This window comes from Sus scrofa, chromosome 6, assembly GCF_000003025.6.
Source record: "Sus scrofa isolate TJ Tabasco breed Duroc chromosome 6, Sscrofa11.1, whole genome shotgun sequence".
Taxonomy (NCBI): Eukaryota; Metazoa; Chordata; class Mammalia; order Artiodactyla; family Suidae; genus Sus; species Sus scrofa.
In genome coordinates, this window is record NC_010448.4 from 46,817,412 (window position 1) to 46,823,496 (window position 6,085).

A 6,085-nucleotide genomic window follows, 5' to 3' on the forward strand; every position below is an offset into this window, starting at 1 on the left:
TGGGTGCTTTTTTTCAGAGTGGGTGTTCCTTCGGGGAAGGAAGAGGCTGGTCAGAGGGCAGACTAGCAAGCAGGTTCTGGGTCATCTCCTAAAAGGAACTCTCAGGATGGGTTCACATGATCTTAGCCTGCTGCCTTCCCTGCCATCCTGTGCTCTCACCATACCTTTGAAGAAACTCACCATGTTGCCTTTTTTTTTTTTTTTTTTTTGTCTTTTGTCTTTTTTGTTGTTGTTGTTGTTGTTATTGTTGCTATTTCTTGGGCCGCTCCCGCGGCACATGGAGGTTCCCAGGCTAGGGGTTGAATCGGAGCTGTAGCCACGGGCCTACGCCAGAGCCACAGCAACGCGGGATCCGAGCCGCGTCTGCAACCTACACCACAGCTCACCGCAACGCCGGATCGTTAACCCACTGAGCGAGGGCAGGGATCGAACCCGCAACCTCATGGTTCCTAGTCGGATTCGTTAACCACTGCGCCACGACGGGAACTCCACCATGTTGCCTTTCTAACTTCAGAACCCTGAGGAGCCAAGTGAGAACCACTGAAGAGGGTTCACTCTGCATTCCCGACCATGACCTTTGCCCAGCCGCCCTGAATCCTTTCATATCCTCATGGAGAATTAACACCCAACAAAAGATGACCAGTTTGAAAAAAAAAAATGCCTCTTAGCAACTTTTTTTTTTTAGGGCCACACCCACAGCATATGAAAGTTCCCAGGCTAGGGGTCCAATCAGAGCTACAGTTGCCGGCCTACGCTCCAGCCACAGCAATGCTAGATCCAAGCCACACCTTCAACCTACACCACAGTCCGTGGCAACACCAGATCTTTAACCCGCTGAGCGAGGCCAGGGATGGAACCCACGTCCTCATGGATCCTGGTTGGGTTCATGAGCACCTTGCCACAACAGGAACTCCGAGCAACTTTCAACGATGTAGTACAGTACCATTAACTACACTCACCGTGCTGTACATTACATCGCCATGACTTAGTATTTTCCTTTTAAAAAATATTTATAGTTGTACAACCATCATCACAACCTGATTTTACAGCATTTCCATCCTAAACCCCAGTCCATCCCACCCCCTCCAACTCGTCTCCATACCTTTTGCAAAGTCTGTGAGCCTGTTTTTCTTTCTGTTCTGCAAATAAGTTCATTGTATCCTTTTTTCAGATTCCATATATAAGTGATAGCGTATGATGCCTGTGTCTTCCTGCTTAACTTCACTTAGCATGATAATTTCTAGGTCCACCCATGTTGCTGCAAATGCCATTATTTCATTCGTTTTTATGGCTGAGTAATATTCCATTGTGTATATGTACCACATCTTCTTGATCCACTCCTCTGCTGATGGACATTTAGGTTGCTTCCATGTCTTGGCTATTGTAAATAGTGCTGCAATGAATACTGGGGTACACTTATCTTTTTGAGTCACATTTTTCTCTGGATAGATGCCCAGGAGTGGGATGGCTGGATCATGTGCTAATGACTTACTTATTTTATAATTGGAAATTTGTAGCTTTTGACCATCTTCACCAATTTCACCCATAGCCCCCCGCAACTATCAATCTCTTCTCTGTATCTATGGCCACACCTGAGGCGTGTGGAAGTTCCCAGGCCAGGGACTGAACCCAAGCCGCAGCAGTGACCCAAGTCACAGTAGTGATAATGTTGGAACCTTAATCTGCTGAGCCACCAAAGGAACTCCTAATTGTTTTGTTTTTTATTTTTCTGGTTTTTGTTTTGTTTTTTGGGTTTTATTTAGATTTCATATATACATATAAGTGAGATCATAGTTATTGGTATTTGTCTTTCTTTGTCTGACTTCACCTAGTATAATGCCCTTGAGATATATCCATGTTGTCACCAATGGCAGGATTCCCTTCTTTTTTATAGCTGAATAATATTTGATTGTAAATAGGCCACCTTTTTTTTTTAAGGGCCACACCTGCGGCATATGGAAGTTCCCAGACAGGGGTCGAATCAGAGCTGCAGCTGCCAGCCTATGCCACAGCCACAGCAATGCCAGCTCTGAGCTGCATCTGCAAACTACACCTCAGCTTGGCAGCAATGCTATATCCTTAACCCACTGAGCCAGGCCAGGGAATGTGCATCCTCATGGATACTAGTTGGGTTCCCAATCTGCTGAGCCACAATGAGAGTTCCTGGAAATTGTTTTATTATGATACTTGGTGCCAAAAAGCAGGACATATAAGATAAAAAGTAGTAGTGCTTTAAAATGCACATCAAAAAAAATCTTTGTGACAGGAATTACTGTCGTGGCACAGCAGAAACAAATCTGACTAGGAACCATGAGGTTGCAGGTTCAGTCCTTGGCCTCAGTGGGTTCAGGATCCAGTGTTGCTGTGAGCTGTGGTGTAGGTCACGGACGAGGCTCAGACCTGGCGTGGCTATGGCTCTGGCGTAGGTCGGTGGCTACAGCTCCCATTAGACTCCTAGCTGTGGGTATGGCCCTAAAAGGACAAAAACAAACAAACAAACAAAACTTTGTGACAAACATTTTGAAATGTTCACATTGGCTTTTATACAACAACTGTATTATGAATGATTTGATCCTCCTTTATATTTTTTCCCAAAATTTCTTACATAATTTTATTAATTTTTGGAATAAAATCACGAGAGAGCAAACATTTCATATGCTTCCTTCTTCCTCTTGTATAGTAAGGCCTAAAAGTCCACAGGCTGGTCTTGATATCTTTGAACCTCACAGGGCCCAAAAGCCTAACCTTTTCTCACCAGCTATTGCCACCATCCAATGGGAAAGGCTTTCAACTGGTTAGTTCTCATATCAGCCAAACCACCTGCATCTCACTTGGTCAACCTCTTGGGGTTCATCTCCCTGTGAGGCACAAAGTTATTCAAAGAAGCCAATCCTGATGTTCCCGTGGTGGCTCAGTGGTTAACGAATCGGACTAGGAACCATGAGGTTGCGGGTTCGGTCCCCGCCCTTGCTCAGTGGGTTAACGATCTGGTGTTGCCACGAGCTGTGGTGTAGGTTGCAGACACGGCTCTGATCCTTCGTTGCTGTTGCTCTGGCGTAGGCGGGTGGCTATAGCTCTGATCAAACCCCTGGCCTGGGAATCTCCATATGCCGCAGGAGCGGCCCTAGAAAAGGCAAAAAGGCAAAAAGGCAAAAAAAAAAAAAAAAGAAGAAGAAGCCAATCCCATCTTCCCACAGTGACGAGGGGGCACCTCATCTTCCTGTCAGTAGAAATCCTACTTCTACAGCTCCTGTTGTTTTACTCTGCCCCAGAGTGGCACCACCACCTTCTGACATCGTGTATCCACCTCCCCTGGCCCTCGGGGATACCTGACTGTAGACCGTTGTCAGTCTCATCTGTCTAGTATGAGGTGTGTGTTCACATATCTCCAGAACCCAAAAGCAGGATTCCCTCCATCACCACTGGCTGAAAAAAACCTGCCTACACATTTTTACTGCTATTCCATGAGTTTTCAGCATCTACAATGAAAAAGATATTTATAAAGCTGAATCTTCAAGCAGAAGTGCTAGATCATGTTGTCAGCCTAGTTTTTAGGAATTGTTAGCGGCTCAGCTATTAAAGATAATCTTAGAAATACTTCTGTGATTGAAATTTTATTTTGCTAAGCCTACAAACTAATATTACACTTTTGCCTTCTTTGTAAGACAGGTAAGGCTAAAATCATAGGTATTATAGGTAAGAAACCCTCATCAAGCTTGGACTTAAATGGAAAAGGACTCTTTTACATTATTGCTTCAGGGAGTTCCCCACGTGGCCCAGTGGTTAACAAATCTGACTAGCATCCATGAGGACACAGGTTCGATCCCTGGCCTTGCTCAGTGGGTTGGGGATCTGGCTGTGAACCGTGATGTAGGTTGCAGATGTGGCTCAGATCCTGCGTTGCTGTGGCTGTGGTGTAGCAGCAGCTACAGCTACAATTTGATCCCTAGCTTGGGAACCTCCATATGCCACGGTGTGACCCTGAAAAGCAAAAACAAACAAACAAACAAATGCATTATTTCTTCAGGGTGGGTGAAAGTGGAGCACTAGAGTAAGAAGTGAGAGTTACAATGGGAAAATGTTGGTAGCAGAAACATTCTTAACTGCTGTGATAATGTCAAATGGTATAATCACAATGAGAAATTTCTCAATATCACAAGTTAACATGCAAAAGGCAAGTACACTCTTGAGAAGTTAACTTACAAATAAGCCTACATATGTGCAAACTTAAGTTTATGGAGGGATATTAATTGAGCACTCTTTGTAAGAAAAAAAAAGGAAAATTCATAGTATCTATTTGTGGAGTTCTGTTTCTTAGAAAAGGGTCCAGCTGCACATGCTTTGTCCTACTTGCATGATAACACTCCTAATGTACTGATTTGGAAGTACATTTGTGTTTAAGAAAAAGAAATAATATATTTTCATACACATATGACATACATAATGTTGGAAATTTATATGTGCATTTATGTGTGTATTCAGATGCATATGTGTGTAACATGTATATTTTATTTTATTTATTTTTTGGCCACACACAGAGCATGTGGAAGTTCCTGGGCCAGGAATCCAACCCAGGCTGCAGTTTCAACCTAAACCATAGCTGCAGCAACACCAGATCCTTAACCACCTGCACCACAGGGGACTTCCCTGTATATTTCATTTTAAAATAACCTAGCTGGAAGGCACCTCAAAATGTTGTGCAAGCTAACTTTAGCTACTCTATGTCTTAAATATATGGCAGAAGGAGTTGATCACATTTTAAGTTAAAGTTTATATTTTTCTAGGCGTTCCTGTTGTGGCTCAGCCGGTTAAGAACCCAACTTGCCTCCGTAAGGATGTAGGTTTGATCCCTGGCCTTGCTCTGTGGGGTAAGGATCCAGCATTGCCACAAAGTATGGCATAGGTCACAGATACAGCTCAGATCCAGCCTTGCAGTTGCTGTGGTGTAGGCCTGCAGCTGCAGTTTCAGATTGGACCCCTGGCCTCAGAAATTCCATATGATGCAGGTATGGCCATAGAAAAAGAAAAAAATCCTTCTAAAATGCTAATCTATGCATGCTTTGCATATTTGAAATATGCTGTAATGCTGATAACTGAAATATGGGCATCCTGGGATGAGAGCTTTACATTTCCCATTTGCTGAACTTCATCGTGAATCTAAATAGATATGATCACAAAGTTGATTTTTCTGATGGCCCAGAAGAATCTGAAATTTTGAGCATCAGGCCAAAATTTATCTTCATTATCCAGACAAGTGAGAAACAAAATACTTTTCTTTTTTCTTTCTTTTTTTAGGGCTGCACCTGTGGCATATGGAAGTTCCCAGGCGAGGGGTCCAATCAGAGCTGCAGCGGCTGGCCTATGCCCAGCCACAGCAGCACTGAATCTGAGCAGAATCTGCGACCTACATCACAGCTTGCAGCAACAGTGGGTCCTTAACCCACTGAGCAAGGCCAGAGACGGAACCCACGTACTGATGGATACTAGTCGGGTTTGTTACTGCTGAGCCACAACGGGAACTCCATATTTTTCAATGATATGTCATGACCAGGCATTATAAATTAAAAGATGTTTCTCGGAGTTCCCGTCGTGGCACAGTGGTTAACGAATCCGACTAGGAACCATGAGGTTGCGGGTTCGGTCCCTGCCCTCGCTCAGTGGGTTAACGATCCGGCGTTGCCGTGAGCTGTGGTGTAGGTTGCAGACGCGGCTCGGATCCCGCGTTGCTGTGGCTCTGGCGTAGGCCGGTGGCTACAGCTCTGATTCGACCCCTAGCCTGGGAACCTCCATATGCCGCGGGAGCGGCCCAAGAAATAGCAACAACAACAACAACAAAATAAAATAAATAAACAAACAAACAAATAAATAAAAAGATGTTTCTCAATCTGCGGGCTCTTCAATGCAGTTAAACTCACCAGTTCATAATAGAGCAGAGAAGGATGAAAAGAAAACAGTCAATTTCTAGTGGACATAATACTGTAAAATGTAAATAAGGTATTGCTTTTTGTTCTAGTTTCAAAGAACTCCTTGCAATCAGTATTCTCGAAAAAGGGCCTAAAATTCATTCTGCCCTTTTCTGCAAAGA